Source organism: Bufo bufo, chromosome 1 (assembly GCF_905171765.1).
Source record: "Bufo bufo chromosome 1, aBufBuf1.1, whole genome shotgun sequence".
NCBI lineage: Eukaryota > Metazoa > Chordata > Amphibia > Anura > Bufonidae > Bufo > Bufo bufo.
In genome coordinates this window covers 122735254-122753710 of record NC_053389.1, presented here as the reverse complement: position 1 = coordinate 122753710, position 18457 = coordinate 122735254, and the positions used below count along the sequence as shown (strand labels likewise).

The 18457-nt window shown below is 43.9% G+C and overlaps 1 protein-coding gene and 1 long non-coding RNA gene across 3 annotated transcripts in view; one reads left to right on the top strand and one right to left on the bottom strand.

Moving 5' to 3' along the window:
* LOC120998447 overlaps positions 1 to 18457 on the top strand; it is a 177767-nt gene that overhangs the window by 31525 nt on the left and 127785 nt on the right. The window contains exon 1 of one of the 2 annotated variants that reach the window (XM_040429082.1): positions 11559 to 11613. The exons of the other annotated variant lie outside the window; for it this stretch is intronic. The gene's annotated coding sequence lies outside the window, so the exon portion shown is untranslated. Of the gene's footprint in view, positions 1 to 11558; positions 11614 to 18457 lie in introns of those variants that run through there. 2 annotated transcript variants of the gene reach the window in all.
* Positions 12178 to 13279, bottom strand: LOC120998463. Its single transcript, XR_005778403.1, has 2 exons — positions 12767 to 13279; positions 12178 to 12678 (listed from the first exon to the last, which is right to left on the bottom strand). It is a non-coding gene; the product is annotated as an uncharacterized LOC120998463 (long non-coding RNA).

Below are 18457 nucleotides of genomic sequence, written 5' to 3'. Positions count from 1 at the left end.
TTCCCATAGGAATGTATTAGTGCCGGATCCGGCATTCAAAATACCGGAATGCCGGATCCGTCCTTCCGGCCTGCGCATGCGCAGATCGGTAAAAATGTGAAAAAAGATACAAGACGGATCCGTCTGTCCGCATGACAAGCGGAGAGACGGATCCGTCCTTGCAATGCATTTGTGAGACGGATCCGCATCCAGATCCGGATCCGTCTCACAAATGCTTTCAGTCAGCGGCAGATCGGCGGGTCCGGTGGCCAGTTCCGACGACAGAACTGCCCGCCGGATCACACTGCCGCAAGTGTGCAAGTAGCCTTACATATATCATCATTACATTCACACATGAGTTACATTTAGTTTCAACAACAACTGCTTGGTGCATTATGTTTTTTTTTGTCATTGAGTGTATTTCTTATCTTAATCAGGAGGGCAGCCATTATGTGACAGTGAAGCATAGCTCTACCCTCCTGATTGACCTGATGGAAAATGTTGATCAGACACTCGGACGATTGTCTGATGAACAGAATAACTGTTCTGTGTAAACGGGGCATATGGCTGCTAATGCACATCAGATTAATATTGTCAGACACCACCCTGTGTGGGGATGAACGATCACAGTAGTGATCGTTCATCCCCATACAGATTCATTGTTTATTGGCAGCAGATCCCTGTATTTATGTGGGATTGTCATGTGATGGATGTTTCATTCACATAGAACAATTAAGTGTTAATACAAAAATGTTTTCCCGATAATTCTCCCAATAAGCTGTTCATGTAAATGGACCTGTAATCTGATGTGTATGCTGGGGCAGACTGGCCATAGGTCCTTCCCAGTGGGGCAGCCGCTGACCTGGTACATAACGATCTGATCCTCTCCGCATTAATTGCCGGTAATGCTAGGAGCATCAGGTATGTATGCCCCTTACCTCACCTTCCTGAATTTAGCTGTATCGCAGTCCTCAGGACAGTGATACAGTCAAATACTGCAGCAGAGGCAGCATGATTTTGTGCTGCTCTGTGGTATTTAGTTCTGCTGGGGCGGTATTTTGTGCTGCACTACAGTATTGCTGGCCTCGCCTACCTCTGTTTTCCCCCTCCTTCTGTCACTTTGGACCCACCTACAACATGGGGCCATTTTTAGTTTGTTTTCCAGGGCCACTTTAAGTTCTCAGGCCTCTCCTGTGTGTATGGGGAAACTCCAGCTATTTCCCTACTAGCAGGTGTCTGGGTAAGGGCTCATGCACACGACCGTATGTTTTTTGCGGTCCGCAAAAAATACGGATGACATCTGTGTGCATTCCATATTTTGCTGAACGGAACAGCTGGCTCTTCATAGAACAGTACTATCCTTGTACGTAATGCGGACAATATTAGGACATGTTCTATTTTTTTGCAGAACGGAAATACGGACATACGGAAACGGAATGCACACAGAGTAACTTCCGTTTTTGTGGACCCATTGAAGTGAATGGTTCCACATACGGTCCGCAAAAAAAAAAAGGAACGGACACGGAAAGAAAGTACGTTCGTGTGCATGAGCCCTAAACAGGAGGATGTGAAAATCCAACATGACTGATGCTATTGTTTGGTCAGAAGATAAGATTGTCTCCCTGATGAAATAAACATCCATGTTTATGGAGAGGTTTTGAGAGATTGTTTGAGATGTGTTTGGCCTACAGCTATCTTATGTGTATGACCAACCTTAGCCTGAAATCCACCTCATCAGGCCCAGTCTGCCACTTTTGACTGTAGCTCTGCTTGTTCAGGTCAGCTGCTCTGTGTTAGCACAAGCCCACCATAAACTCACCACACCCATTACAATAAGGCCAAAATTATTATAAGCTAGAAATCCTAAGTGTAATGTTGAAACCTGGAAAACCCCTTCAATACTTGATGCATCTGGAAGACTTTTGCACAACGTGTGCGTTTGTGAACGTTCAGCAGAAAGATTTCCTTGCACAGAGATGACCACGTGTGAGATTATTCAGAAGCCAGCGAGACTAGGTGATTGAACTTCCTTTAGGAAGGAGGGGGCTTGCCTGTGCGTATCCTAGTGCCCCTCCTAGTTCAGCTATTCCTTTGCAAGAGTGCAGATGAGGACACAGTCTGCTATTTTACAAGGGTTAATGGTTATACATTGAAAGTCCCACAAGACTTGCTGGCAGCTTTCCCAGTCACTACTTAAAGGAGCACATTATACATACAGTGAGTTTTGTAGTATTTTTTTTTTTACCACTATAAATTCTTTATTTATAGAGTTTCCAAAACAAATCTTACGAGCAACTGGCTTCTTAATGATTTGGAAAGAGAAGAGTTAATAGAGAAGCATTTCACAAAACCAGATTGTAAATGATATTGGTGCTTTGTAGATCACGTACAGCATAGAAAGGACGGAGCCAGACATCAGGCGTTCTAATGGGTGGCTGCATCACTCACGCTAAGAAAAGTAATCCAGCTGAATGATAATATTGAATATGGTATGATGCCATCAGGCTGTGTTGTATTGTAGCAGGTAGGAGTTTTTAAAGGTGGCCATATAACCTTCCTGTCAAATCAGGATCTATTTCTCCTTGTGGAGAGGGTCTAGTAGTCTTATAAGCCATGCAATGCTACTCTGGGAAAAATGTGCACAAATTAACTGTATTTCCAAATAAGAAAAGAAAGCTGCGCCCCTGGTCCCACCATTTGGAAGGTAGCTATCCTATAATTTAATGTTTGACTTTTTAAACAGGCGTTGAGGCATAATTTAGGATTATAGCTAAGCCAGTACCTCATCTGCAGACAACTGAAGGGCTGAAGGACATTGCATGGCCTATAAGACTTCTTACATCTACTAGGCTGTCTCTAGAAGAAAGCTAGTACCCCCCGATCCCTCACAAAGGCCTCTCACCTAGATAAGCCAGTTCTTTGTGTTTTACACAGATCAGAGGCAAACAGCTGTCTGCAGATGAGGTACTGGCTTGGCTGTATTACTAAATTAGGTCTCAAGGCTTGTTTAAAAGGTGGAACATTGACTTTCAGTATAGTTACCTTCTAATTGATGGATCCAGAGGCACTGCTTTATTTTCCTTTTTTGGAAAGAGAGCTAACTTGCATGGGTGATCAGTGCATTGTAAAAAATGCCAGCTTAGACAATCCATTTACAAATACCCTGTAACATAAGAGTCGGTCTACCATTCAGAATTGTTATATAGCAGCTAACAGAGAGATCACCTACGAATAGTATTTGCAAAGAACAAGCATGTCACCGTTTTAATCGGACAGCCCCTTCATTTCTGTGTAACACTTCATTTCCTCTGTGGTGGCTCTACAGGCAAATTGAACACTTGCAGCTTGGTTGCTGTATAAATTAAAGGGGTTCTTCGGGCTTTTAATATTTAAGACCTATCCTGAGGATAGGTCCTCAATATCAGATCGGCGGCCGGTGGCCCCGCTGATCAGCTGTATGAAATAAAGGTGTGTGCTGTCTCTCTTCTCTCTTCGTGCTTGCCATAGACATAGCAGGAAGAGAGAAGGGAGACGGCACCCGCCCTGCGCTCACCTTCTCTTCAACCAGCTGATCGGCGGGGGTGCCGAGTGTCGGACTCCCGCCGATCTGATATTGATGACCTATCCAGAGAACCCCTTTAAAGCTGGTCTTATATCTTTTTTCATATCTCTCATTATGGTTTTTGAATATGATGAAATAGAAGGTCCCAAATTTACAGAATGTTAAGGCCCTTTTACACAAGTGATTGATTGGGGAGACGGATGTTGCGACATGATGTAAGCTGCATGGGGGAGGAACAGTTGTAGTAAAGATCGTTCCCCATTCTGTTGGTTGGTGTGAAGTTTCTTTTAATATGTGCCATTTGACTTGTTTTATTGTTTACTAGCAGAAGGACCCGGCATTGCACGGGTATATTTCATCTATTTCATTTAGTTAAAAGATATCGACAGTATCCCCCATAACAGTGACCTCTACAGTACCCCGCCCCTTAACACTGACCCCCCCACTGTGCTCCGCCACTTTAAAATGGTAACCCAACAGCAGCCCATCCCCTTAACTTTGACCTTCACAGCAGCCCGCCCCTTTAACATTGATTTTCACAGCACCCCACTACCTTGACAGAGACCTCCTCAGGGGCCCGCTCCCTTAACAGTGACCTCCACAGTACCCCGCTGCCTTAACAGTGACCTCACAGTACCCTGCTGTCTTAACAGTGACCTCCACAGCAGTTGCCCCTTTAATAGTGGCCTCTGCCCCCTTAACAGTGACCTCCCCAGTGTCAGCCCCTTTAACAGTGACCTCCACAGCGGCCTGCCCCCTTGACAGTAACATCCACAGTGAACTTCCCTTTAACAGTGACCTTCACAGTGCCTGCCCCTTTAATGCTAGGGCTACATGACGAAATGTGTCGCTCTAAATTTTGTCGCACCAATGTCATGCATCAATTTTTATAATAATAGGCTATGGTGTCGCACTGCGACATGCTCCGACTGTGACGAGACAGTCACAGAAAAATCCATCCAATTCTTGCGCGACATTGGTGCGACAAAATTTGACGCGTGACACATGTTGTCGTGTAGCCCTAGCCTAAAGCTGACCTACAGCAGTGAAGAAAAATGGCTGGGTTGTAATGGAAACCTGGAGTAAAACTGTGTGTATGTGGAGACTAAGGGCCTCACTCCGAGCTTCTATTGGCTGATAAGGGACATGTGACCGTGTGTATGGCAGTTGGGATATAAAGAGAAAGATTTGCGGGCTTGTATTGGCTAATGCAGGTCATTTTTTGGGAATATCTCAGGAACGGTCCGTCCTAGAGAGCTGTGACCCCCACAAGATTTCTTTCCAGGTAGCAAGGGATGTGTATACCAAGTTTTGTTGAAATCGATAGTTGCTTTTTTGAGTGATTGCGGAACATACATACATACATACATACATCTTTATATATATATAGATTGGTGCTCTTTATGCTTCTCCCCTTTTGTCCTGTGAAAAACTACCCTAAGGCCTCTTTCAGACGAGCGTGTCTAGTGTGGAAAACACACTCCGTGTGGAAGCGTGATTTCCCATTATGGACACTGCTCTTTTCACAGGCTCACACGGCATTATAATGATTTATAATGCTGTGTATTTCTGCATGGCTTACTTCTACAGAATTAGGCCTCATGCACATGACCGTTTTCCGTGATTTTCTGCGGACCCATTGACTTTCAATGGGTCAGTTGAAAACTCGGAAAATGCACCGTTGTTCATCTGCGGCCGTGATCCGTGTTTCCTGTCCGTCAAAAAAATATGACCTGTCCTATTTTTTTGACAGACAACGGTTCACGGACCCATTCAAGTCAATGGGTCCGTGAAAAAACATGGATGCACACAAGATTGGCATCCGCGTCCGTGATCCGTGGCCGTTGGCAACTTTCACACAGACGGAACGCAGATCCGCACCTAAAGGGTTAATTGTGCGGATCACAGCCCCCTGTAAGAGATCGGGTGCTGCCAGGCAGCAGGGGGCAGTCATGTACACAGTTCGTAGGATATTCTAACTTGAAGCGTCCCCATCACTATGGGAACGCCTCTGTGTTAGAATATACTGTCGGATATAAGTTTTGACGATCTAACTCAAATCCGATGGTATATTCTAACATAGAGGCGTTCCCATGGTGATGGGGACGCTTCAAGCTAAAATATACCATCGGATTGGAGAAAACTCTGATCAGATGGTATAAAAGGGACTCCTGACTTTACATTGAAAGTCAATGGGGGACGGATCTGTTTGCAATTGCACCATATTGTGTCAACGTCAAACGGATCCGTCCCCATTGACTTACATTGTAATTCAGGACGGATCCGTTTAGCTCTGCACGGCCAGGCGGACACCAAAACGACTTTTTTTTCATGTCCGTGGATCTTCCAAAAATCAAGGAAGACCCACGGACGAAAAAACGGTCACGGATCACGGACCTACGGACTCCGTTTTTGCGGACCTTAAAAAAAGAACGGTCGTGTGCATGAAGCTTCATACTGAGAGTATTATGTCAGTATAGGGCCCCATTCACACAACCGTGTCAGTTTTGCATTCCGCAAATTATGGATGTGAGTGCTGAATGGATATATGGATGCAGACAGTGTGCTGTGTGCATTTTTTGTGGTCCCCATTAAAATGAAAGGGTCTGCATCCGATCCACATTTTTTCCAGGGCCTTATTTTGTAAAAGCAAGGTCAGGCTGATACACACAGCATTATAAATCATATCAGAATGCTGTGCGATTCTGAAAGAGGCCCTGCGCAAGAAATCTCGGACAAGATTGTGTCTCACCTTTTGTCTGGGTGTTAACTGATGCTTCATTTCACCAACTGATGAAGGGAGAAATTCCTGTCACATGTCCTAAGTGTATGGAGGCTACGGAAATGAAAATGCTTTTCTTTTATAGTGCCGGAGATGTGCGGTCCGCAAAATGCGGAACGCACATGGCCTTTGCCCGTGTTTTGCGGACCCGCAATTTGTGGAACGCAAAACAGTTGCGGACATGTCAATGGCCTTACAGGGCCAGGAAGTGTAAACGTGATCATAGGTAACGTCCCCGTTGCTCCTAGAGGCTCATTTGCATATACAGGGAGTGCAGAATTATTAGGCAAGTTGTATTTTTGAGGATTAATTTTATTATTGAACAACAACCATGTTCTCAATGAACCCAAAAAACTCATTAATATCAAAGCTGAATATTTTTGGAAGTAGTTTTTAGTTTGTTTTTAGTTTTAGCTATTTTAGGGGGATATCTGTGTGTGCAGGTGACTATTACTGTGCATAATTATTAGGCAACTTAACAAAAAACAAATATATACCCATTTCAATTATTTATTTTTACCAGTGAAACCAATATAACATCTCAACATTCACAAATATACATTTCTGACATTCAAAAACAAAACAAAAACAAATCAGTGACCAATATAGCCACCTTTCTTTGCAAGGACACTCAAAAGCCTGCCATCCATGGATTCTGTCAGTGTTTTGATCTGTTCACCATCAACATTGCGTGCAGCAGCAACCACAGCCTCCCAGACACTGTTCAGAGAGGTGTACTGTTTTCCCTCCTTGTAAATCTCACATTTGATGGACCACAGGTTCTCAATGGGGTTCAGATCAGGTGAACAAGGAGGCCATGTCATTAGATTTTCTTCTTTTATACCCTTTCTTGCCAGCCACGCTGTGGAGTACTTGGACGCGTGTGATGGAGCATTGTCCTGCATGAAAATCATGTTTTTCTTGAAGGATGCAGACTTCTTCCTGTACCACTGCTTGAAGAAGGTGTCTTCCAGAAACTGGCAGTAGGACTGGGAGTTGAGCTTGACTCCATCCTCAACCCGAAAAGGCCCCACAAGCTCATCTTTGATGATACCAGCCCAAACCAGTACTCCACCTCCACCTTGCTGGCGTCTGAGTCGGACTGGAGCTCTCTGCCCTTTACCAATCCAGCCACGGGCCCATCCATCTGGCCCATCAAGACTCACTCTCATTTCATCAGTCCATAAAACCTTAGAAAAATCAGTCTTGAGATATTTCTTGGCCCAGTCTTGACGTTTCAGCTTGTGTGTCTTGTTCAGTGGTGGTCGTCTTTTAGCCTTTCTTACCTTGGCCATGTCTCTGAGTATTGCACACCTTGTGCTTTTGGGCACTCCAGTGATGTTGCAGCTCTAAAATATGGCCAAACTGGTGGCAAGTGGCATCTTGGCAGCTGCACGCTTGACTTTTCTCAGTTCATGGGCAGTTATTTTGCGCCTTGGTTTTTCCACACGCTTCTTGCGACCCTGTTGACTATTTTGAATGAAACGCTTGATTGTTCGATGATCACGCTTCAGAAGCTTTGCAATTTTAAGAGTGCTGCATCCCTCTGCAAGATATCTCACTATTTTTGACTTTTCTGAGCCTGTCAAGTCCTTCTTTTGACCCATTTTGCCAAAGGAAAGGAAGTTGCCTAATAATTATGCACACCTAATATAGGGTGTTGATGTCATTAGACCACACCCCTTCTCATTACAGAGATGCACATCACCTAATATGCTTAATTGGTAGTAGGCTTTCGAGCCTATACAACTTGGAGTAAGACAACATGCATAAAGAGGATGATGTGGTCAAAATACTCATTTGCCTAATAATTCTGCACGCAGTGTAATAAAACATCATTTTTCTCAGAAATGCGGGCACATATGAACATGGGACCAACACAGATGCCTTCAGCTGCCAAGTGCACATGTAACAGGTCAGCCAGTGTCATAGGTACAAAACTGCTGATAGATTCTGTTTAAATCAACGGCTTGTTAATTCCTGCTGCAGATCTTCACTGCTGATTTAATTCTTTTCAGTGGCGAGGGGTGAAATCCATAGTGAAATTCACCACAAATGCATTTTACACAAGTGGATTTTGCTGTGGATTTGTTGTGAAATCCACCACCGGATCTGCAGTAATAAAATCCTCTACGTTGGAAAATACTCTTGTTTTTTTACTGGAAAACTAGGAAGATCATTATTACTGAGTAGCAGAGGGAAAAAAAAAAGTGATTAATATTCAGAAAAAATAACATGAATCCAATTAGTGTTGATCCCTCTAAATGCAGAGAAGCAGGAGAGGCTGATAATAGTCACATCACGGACGCTCTTTTCCTGTAAGTGAGGGATGCTGGCAGGAAGCTCAGTGCTTGTGTCCATTACTGCTCCACTAATGACCCCTGGTGGAAGGAAAGGATTCTGCTCGCTGGGCAGTACAGCCGTTCCCACAGCCGCGCCGAGCGTTACGACATGTTCAGCTCTTCTGAGTCATTTCATTCCAGGCAGTTCCTGGTGATCTGCCAGATTACACCACACATCACCTACTGTCCAGATCTTTTCCATTTCCAGACATTTCATCTGGAAATTTACTTTCAGACTTTTCACTTGAATTCTGCAAATACATGATTAAAACCATCTCGGCAACCTGTTTCTGAAATGTATGAAGTGCACCTCAATCAGACACTAACCAAAAAGTGTGTCCTATTCCCTTTAGGCCTCACGCACACGGCCGTTGTTTGGGTCTGCATCCGAGCTCGGATGCGGACCCATTCACTTCAATGGGGCTGCATAAGTTGCGGACAGCTGTCCGCATCCGTTGCTCCGTTCCGTGGCCCCGCAAAAAAAATAGAACATGTCCTATTCTTGTCCATTTTGCGGACAAGAATAGGCATTTCTACAATGGGCCGCCCATTCTGTTCCGCAAATTGCGGAAGGCACGCGGGCGGCTTCCGTTTTTTGCGGACCGCAAAAAAACGGAACGGCCGTGTGCATGATGCCATACTGTGAAGTTCAGTGTCCTCTGTTGTTCCCTGGTATCAGCCCTTACATCAGGGATCAGCAACCTCCAGCACCGCAGCCGTTCCGATACTGCAATTCCCAGAATGCTTCATTCACTTCTGTGGGGGTTACAAGAACACCTAAGCAAGTGTGCATAGTGGGAGTTGTAGTTTCAGAGCAGCTGGAGTGCTGAACGTTGCTGACCTTACAGGCTGAAGGCAGGCTTATGTTCTTCTATGGTATGACTGACAGCCATATTTCCATGTCACTTACATACAGGGGAGTTAAAGGGGCGGTGCAGACATATTCTCCTTCCTGATCTGATGTCGGGTGTGGATAGACACAACAGCACTCTGGGCAGGAAAGTTTCCAGACAGCCACCGCGTGTCCAGCGAGTATCATGCAGGGTCCTATTCTAATTAATGGGACCCTTGTCTGATACACACTGGACATTGACCAGTTGCCATGACAACTTTCTCACCCCCGCATGGAGTGGCATCTCTCGACCCTGATGTGAGATTGGGCTGGAACGTGGCCCCTTTAGCGGCTGCATCAGCTCTTTTTATGAGACTGTAATTTAGGTTTCGTGACCCTTTCAGCAGTTTCATTTTGGGTTTTCATCTTTACCTCACGGTGACTCTTATTCTGCTGTGAGAAGACAAGACTCAACGTTCATACTTGACTCACTTTTTCCGAAAATGACTTTTGTGGTTATTTTTACACTGTTCCGGGCTGAAAACCACGTGGTTACTGGTGACAGACCCTGTGTCTACTGTACTGCGTGTGTTTCCCAACAGTCAGGAAAATATGAGTCCTATTTCTTTTAACGGGGTCTTCTGGCCACAAACATGTATTACCCTTCCACTGACTAGGTGATGAATGTTACATGGGTGGGAGTCTGACTACTATGATCCCTATAATGGGGGAATCCAGTCCTGCTCAAACCCAGCCGCACGACCGTGGTAAGGAGGAGCCGAATAACGCAGTCGAGCATGTGCATTGCCGCTACGTTCAGAATCTGTGAGAATGACAGCCAAATGCAGGAGCATTGCTTCTGGGGGGGATAACTCTAACATATGGCACCTGACAGGGCACCATGCGGCGGCGCACAGTGTCCCTGCAGCTCCATACCACAGACCTGCAGCGCCCCTGACACTCTCTGTATGTCTGCATGATGATGTGTTCTCCATAGTGGGCTCTGCGCTCACGTGACGTGCCGCCACCTCAGATAACATGTAACTACACACTATTGTCTACCGTGTGTGTTGATAGATACAAAGATAGATGATAGATACATAGATAGATAGATAGATAGATAGATAGATAGATTAGATAGATGGATGGTATAGATAGTAGATATAGACAGATAGACCTACATACAGATAGATAGATAGATAGATATACAGATGCAGGCAGCGTATAGACAGATATAGATATATAATAGATAGATATATAGATATGCGATGGATGGATAGATATGAGATCTCACATTTTCTATAGAAATGTAATAAAAACCTATCGCTCTTCTTTCCATATGTGTATCTTTGGCAGCCCCCCGTTGGGTCACTGTGGGTGGCTGTATGTAGGAAAGACAACTTGGACCATTTTACATTATTCCATTGGTCAGGTTCAGGTTTCATGTTCCTCTTTCTAGTTTTTTTGTGCATGAGCCATAGATACTGGTGGTTTCCAGTAGGTAGCCAAGCTCTGAATCTCAGCTCTCTGATGTACAGCCAGTGCCACAAGCTAGATCACAGAGGGACTCATTCACTCCATGTAATATCTGAGGCCATGGTGTTGAACACCTTCCAACCAGTGACCTACAATTTACATTTGTTTTCTTCATAGTAGGGTCTGGTGAGATGGTAATAAATGATGTGGTATTCAATATTAGCCCATTTTATGAACAGGACAACCTGGACTGCTGAAGGTGCTAGAAATATCCCATGTTGATTTGAAAGCATCACACAGTTTCTGTGCACCCATGCTGCAGATCTCTGCATCTCTTACATACCAAAGGTGCTGTATTGGTGACCTGGAATCACTGGGGGTGCACTGAATTCATTACCATGTTTGTGGGATCAGTGCTTTATGACATAGAAGATCGTCACACATGGATGAACATGGTCAGCAGCCATACTGACCATGTAAATGATGTACAAGTGGTATCAAGGAGCCCAATATGTGAAAAGGGTAAAACATTTCCCACACCAGCATGCCACCACCAATAGCCTTAACCATTGACACAAGGCAGGATGGATCCATGGATTTGTGTGATCTATACCAAATCATGACCACCACTGGCTGAAGGGTAAGGAAGATATCTCATCTTCACCTTCCCAGTTTTAACGAACCTCTGCCCACTGTAACCTTTCGTCCTCACCCATAATTGACTGGGACCCAGACTTTTTGTAGCCCATGCACCTCAAGGTTGGACATGCAGAGATGCTCCCCTGCCCACCAATGCTGTAGGACATGGTTATTCGATATAATGCCACTAGAATGCCCATTTTACTCTGACCTCATTTACATGGCATTTTCACCACAGAGCTGACTCTCATTGGATGACTATTGTTTGGTGATTTTCTGTAAACCTGAAACACATTTACGTAAAAATTCCTGGAGATCAGCTTTTTTCAGACCCTGCCTGACACCCGCAATCAATTTATGATCAAAGTCACTTAGATCACATTCCTTCCCTATTAGAGTGTTTGCAGGCTTTTACATCTTTGTGTAAATTTCTCAGAAATTCAAATCAAATAAAAAAAATAAGAATTTCATTTTTTTTGCCAATGTCTAATGCTGAATTATCTACCTTAATATATTAACCTATTCATACCAGTGTCCTATATATTAAGTACAAAATAATATATAATTCGATGTGAAAGCCATTTATTAAAACAATCACTGTAAATAATAAAATTATATAATATTGGCAAGTTACAGAAAATACATTGCACGTAAAAACAAAAATGAATAAACAAAATCACCTTTCCAAACACGTGGCCCAATATCATTCAAGTCCTTGACAGAAAGCATAAGAATTGTTCGCTTTTAATCTTGGTAGATTAAAAAGTAATAGAAGCATTAAAAAATAAATAAAAAAAGCAATAGAATGACCTCTTCACTTTTCTTTTGAAATAAATCCACAAAAAATTAAAAAAAATGAAAAAAGACAAAATAATCGTAAAAATAGTCTTCTGCAAAAGTTGCACCTTGCGTCCTCTCTCGTCCCCTGGATATGCAGAGTCTTCTTGAATTTTCCAATGTGCTTTCTTGAATACGTGCCTGTCTCCTGAGCTATAATGGATCCTGCTTCAACTCTGTCATCAGCTAGTGGGAGGGATATGAAGCTCTCAGAGTTCTCTGTTGCTAGCTAGGAGGGAAAAAAAGAAACATGATGCAATATCCTTTGCTGTTTTCTGGGCATAAACCCAAAAAACAAAAAGATTTATGAGCCGTACAAGGTTATTTTCTGTTGATTAGAAAAATGTCTTCCTGGTTCCTTTTAGAAAAACAAGGCAAGAGTGATTCAATATCAGATAAGACAAAAAATAATAATAAAGCAGGCACTTATCTGGCTGGAACCAGTCTGAGACTGCAGCCAGTCCCTTCTCGCTAGACTTTTTTTTTTTTTATAAAAGGAACAATGTGAATTTCTGGAGTAGAGAGCAATACTTGGGCGTCTCCCCATCATCAATCACTGTGCCTTTATTTTTAGATGGTAAAAAAATACCACTATAGACAGAGACCTAAGGTTGTGGAAAAAAAGAAAACGGCATTGGCAAGAGCTCAGGTTTTAATTTTGGAGGGTGCTTGTTTTTCGTTTGGGTTTTCTCATCTACGAGGCGGTTTACATAACAACTGATGTTGTAAAAGCAAAGATACACAGTACGAGAGCTCCCTCGTCCGCACTTGTACAGAACCGCATGGTCTGTGTGATTTACACAATGTGCTCACCAAGCCTGGGAGTTTTTTTTTTTGTGGTTGTTCTTTTGCAACCTTCAGAATATCTTCTAACCTAATATAGTGTAGTGGAGGGAACAGGGGCTTAACTAGAAATGACTGGGCCCCGCAGCAAATTTTGCAACCCCCCACTCCTGTTCCTAGTCAAAATCACTTTCTCAAACCAGGCCCGGCAGCCTCTCTGTCCGTTTCCTACAGAGTCTCTGTATCTGATGTAATTTTATAATACTGTTGAGGGGGCCCTGACGATAAAATCTCTTATTTGTTTAAAATAGGGAAACGTGGTTGGTTTATCGATAAAATCTCTTAGTCCTCCTCCTCCTCCTCGGTGGGCCCCTTCTGAGTTTGGGCCCCAAAGCAGCCACTTCACCTATAGCTACGCCCCTGGGATGGAACCATTTTGTAGTATTTATAAAAAGAAAAGGGAAATTCTAAAATATCTAGTCAGTTTTGCGAAAGTATGAATAAAGTATATTAGTTCACTTAGCATAAAACAAATTCCATGCAACCTCAGGGAACATAGACGGATGGAACCCTCTAAATCACTGGTGACCACCTTGTACTGGACATGTTGTAGTCACACACAGGGAGAGCCAAGTCCACCCTATTGTTAGCCCGCTACTAAAGAGCTCCACGTAGCTCAGAATCCTGGATCATTGGTATGAGAAGAAAAAAATATATAAGAAATTCAAAAATATCCATTCCAAATTCTATAGACCTCCCTCTCTTCTTATACCTTTGCTTTCAGCCTTGTCATTTCTCTAACACCCCAAGTGTTTATTGAGGTAAAACTATTATTATTATTTATTATTAAAGCACCTTTCATTCCATGGCGCTGTACAATAAGGAGGATATGGAAAATAGGCTTTGTGGGATTCTGGATAGTGAGGTGTCTGGACCAGAAAGGTAGATTTGTGTGTCTTCAGCATAAAAGTGATGCTGAAAGCCATGGGACTCTATGAGCTGTCCCAGGCTGAGGGTGTAGATAGAGAAGAGCAGGGGTCCTAGGACAGGGCCTTGTGGGACACCAACATAGAGGGAAAGAGACGAGGAGGTGTTGTGAGAGTGGGAGACGCTAAATGTCCGGTCTGTGAGGTATTATGTGATCCAGGAGAGGGCCAGGTTAGTGATGGCAAGAGATGTGAGAGTTTGTAACAGAAGGGAGTGGTCGACAGTGTCAAAGGCAGAGGACAGGTCAAGGAGGAGGAGGACAGAGTAATGTTATTTGGTTTTGGCTGTTATCAGGTCGTTGGTGACTTTTTGGTAAGAGCAGTTTCAGTTTAGTGGTAGGGTCGGAAGCCAGATTGTAGTCGTTCAAAGAGGGAGCAGGAGGATAGGTGAGAGGACAGTTCAGAATGGACATGTTGTTCAAGTAGCTTTGAGGCATATGGAAGTGATATGGGGCGATAACTGGACAGAGAAGATGGGTCAAGTGAAGGCTTTTTGAGGATGGGTGTAATGGTAGCATGTTTAAAACCAGAGGGAAAGGCACCAGAGGTTAGTGATAGGTTGAAGAGATGTTAGGGCTGGGATAAACACTGTGGTGAGGTTAGGGATGAGGTAGGATGGGATTGAGTCAAGTGCGCAGGTGGTGAGATGTGATCTGGAGAGTAGGGTGGAAAGTTTTTCTTTTGTAATAGTGGAGAAGCTGGTTTTGGGAGAAGAGGACTGAGCAGTTGAGTAGAGGGACTGTGCACTGAAGCTTTCTCTGATGCCAATCTTTTGTTTTGAAGTATGTTGCAAAGTCCTCAGCTGAGATAAGAGGTGAGTGTGGGGGAGTTGGGGGACGGAGAAGAGAGTTGAAAGTGTTAAAAAGTTGTTTAGGGTTGTGGGCAGGGAAGATGAGAGATGAGAAGTAGGCCTGTTTTTCATCAGCGAGTGAGGATTTGAAAATGAGAAGGGATTGCTTGTACAGTCATGGCCAAAAGTTTTGAGAATGACACAAATATTAGTTTTCACAAAGTTTGCTGCTAAACTGCTTTTAGATCTTTGTTTCAGTTGTTTCTGTGATGTAGTGAAATATAATTCCACGCACTTCATACGTTTCAAAGGCTTTTCTCGACAATTACATGACATTTATGCAAAGAGTCAGTATTTGCAGTGTTGGCCCTTCTTTTTCAGGACCTCTGCAATTCGACTGGGCATGCTCTCAATCAACTTCTGGGCCAATTCCTGACTGATAGCAACCCATTCTTTCATAATCACTTCTTGGAGTTTGTCAGAATTAGTGGGTTTTTGTTTGTCCACCCGCCTCTTGAGGATTGACCACAAGTTCTCAATGGGATTAAGATCTGGGGAGTTTCCAGGCCATGGACCCAAAATGTCAACGTTTTGGTCCCCGAGCCACTTGGTTATCACTTTTGCCTTATGGCACGGTGCTCCATCGTGCTGGAAAATGCATTGTTCTTCACCAAACTGTTGTTGGATTGTTGGAAGAAGTTGCTGTTGGAGGGTGTTTTGGTACCATTCTTTATTCATGGCTGTGTTTTTGGGCAAAATTGTGAGTGAGCCCACTCCCTTGGATGAGAAGCAACCCCACACATGAATGGTCTCAGGATGCTTTACTGTTGGCATGACACCGCTCACATTTTTTTCTCCGGACAAGCCTTTTTCCAGATGCCCCAAACAATCGGAAAGAGGCTTCATTGGAGAATATGACTTTGCCCCAGTCCTCAGCAGTCCATTCACCATACTTTCTGCAGAAGATCAATCTGTCCCTGATGTTTTTTTTTGAGAGAAGTGGCTTCTTTGCTGCCCTTCTTGACACCAGGCCATCTTCCAAAAGTCTTCGCCTCACTGTGCGTGCAGATGCGCTCACACCTGCCTGCTGCCATTCCTGAGCAAGCTCTGCACTGGTGGCACTCCGATCTCGCAGCTGAATCCTCTTTAGGAGACGATCCTGGCGCTTGCTGGACTTTCTTGGACGCCCTGAAGCCTTCTTAACAAGAATTGAACCTCTTTCCTTGAAGTTCTTGATGATTCTATAAATTGTTGATTGAGGTGCAATCTTAGTAGCCACAATATCCTTGCCTGTGAAGCCATTTTTATGCAACACAATGATGGCTGCACGCGTTTCTTTGCAGGTCACCATGGTTAACAATGGAAGAACAATGATTTCAAGCATCACCCTCCTTTTAACATGTCAAGTCTGCCATTTTAACCCAATCAGCCTGACCTAATGATCTCCAGCCTTGTGCTCGTCAACATTCTCACCTGAGTTAACAAGACGATTACTGAAATGATCTCAGCAGGTCCTTTAATGACAGCAATGAAATGCAGTGGAAAGGTTTTTTTTGGGGTTAAGTTAATTTTCATGGCAAAGAAGGACTATGCAATTCATCTGATCACTCTTCATAAAATTCTGGAGTATATGCAAATTGCTATTATAAAAACTTAAGCAGCAACTTTTCCAATTTCCAATATTTATGTAATTCTCAAAACTTTTGGCCACGACTGTATGTGGTGAAGTGATCCTTAGAATGGGATTTCTTCCATCGCCGCTCTGCAGCCCTGGAAGCTTGTTTTAGTTTTTTGGTCAGGCTGGTGTGCCAGGGTTGTCTGTTGAGTTTTTGGGTTTTGTTGTGTGTGAGGGGGGCAGCAGAGTCCAGAGCTGTACTTATTGTCAGAGGTCGCACTACATTTTTTTGCAGAAGAGTAAAATACTCCTCTTAAAGGGATTCTGTCACCTGGATTTTAGTGACAGAGCTTTTAACATCATCACATCAGTCTGCTCGTTTTGTATTAAAATATACTAGTATTACTACCCTAAGGCCTCTTTGACACGGGTGAGATTTCCACACGGGTGCAATGCGTGAGGTGAACGCATTGCACCCGCACTGAATCTGGACCCATTCATTTCTATGGGGCTGTGCAGATGAGCGGTGATTTTCACGCATCACTTGTGCGTTGCGTGAAAATCGCAGCATGCTACTCTTTGTGCGTTTTCCACGCAATGCAGGCCCCATAGAAGTGAATGGGGCTGCATGAAAATCGCAAGCATCCGCAAGCAAGTGCGGATGCGGTGTGATTTTCACGCACGGTTGCTAGGAGATGATCGGGATGGAGACCCGATCATTATTATTTTCCCTTATAACATGGTTATAAGGGAAAATAATAGCATTCTTAATACAGAATGCATAGTACCATTGGGCTGGAGGGGTTAAAAAATAAAAATAAAATAATTTAACTCACCTTAATCCACTTGTTCCAGAGGATAGATCATCAGTTTAAACAAACTGCAGAACCCCTTTAAACCCAGAAGGGAAAGTTTTCGTTAGATGATGAGATCATGAATGTAAGACAGTTTGTTACAGACTGATCGAGCGTTCCATAATGCTCCTGCAAGAGGGATCTCTCTGTACCACATCGTTTTCATTTTCTTCCCTTAGAATCGGAGGTCATCGTTATCTGTCAAATGCCATGGGTGAAAGTACTTGTGGTGCGTTCCCATAAAGTCATGCAGAGAGTGTGTTGTCGCCCATGGCCTCCCTGCACGTGTTGCTAAGTAACAACCTTGGTTTATTGACACACAAATTAGAACAATCCATTAGGATTTGCAGTGAGTGGGGCTGACAGAAGTAATCAAATTAGCATGTTTGGTTATTTCCAGTGTTTCCATGTAGCTCTGTGAAGAACGGACAGTGATTGCTTATCCTGGTGACTAAAGGCCCCTTTACATAGCCCGATGTAGCAAGCGATTGTTAGGAGGGAAGCGTTCCTGACAGTCGCCTGATCATTAGGCTCAGTTCAGACCTGAGTGTTTTACAGCGCGTTCCTACGCGCTGTAAAACGCTCAACAAGGAGAAACCAATGCTTCCCTATGGGAATGGTTCTCACCTGGGCGTTTTACAGCGCGTACGATCGCGCTGTAAAACGCCCGACGCTCAAACAAGTACATGAGCGTTTTTTTTGGGCGTTTGTCGCGCGTTCCCGTACATAGACTTTCGGGAACGCGCGACAATGTGTGTTCACTTGTAAACGCCCGTACAATCGCGCATACAGAGCGCTCCTTTCTGAACGCTCTGGTGTGAACCCAGCGTAAGGGAAGGACACTGCTGCTATTACATGCAGAGATCTCCTCCAGAGCATGGGCAGTAATGATCACTAATGCCATCGCTCATTCCCATACAGACTCGTTTGCCGACAGCAGAGGCTGTTTAGATAGCATGATCTGCCACCGGCAAATTATG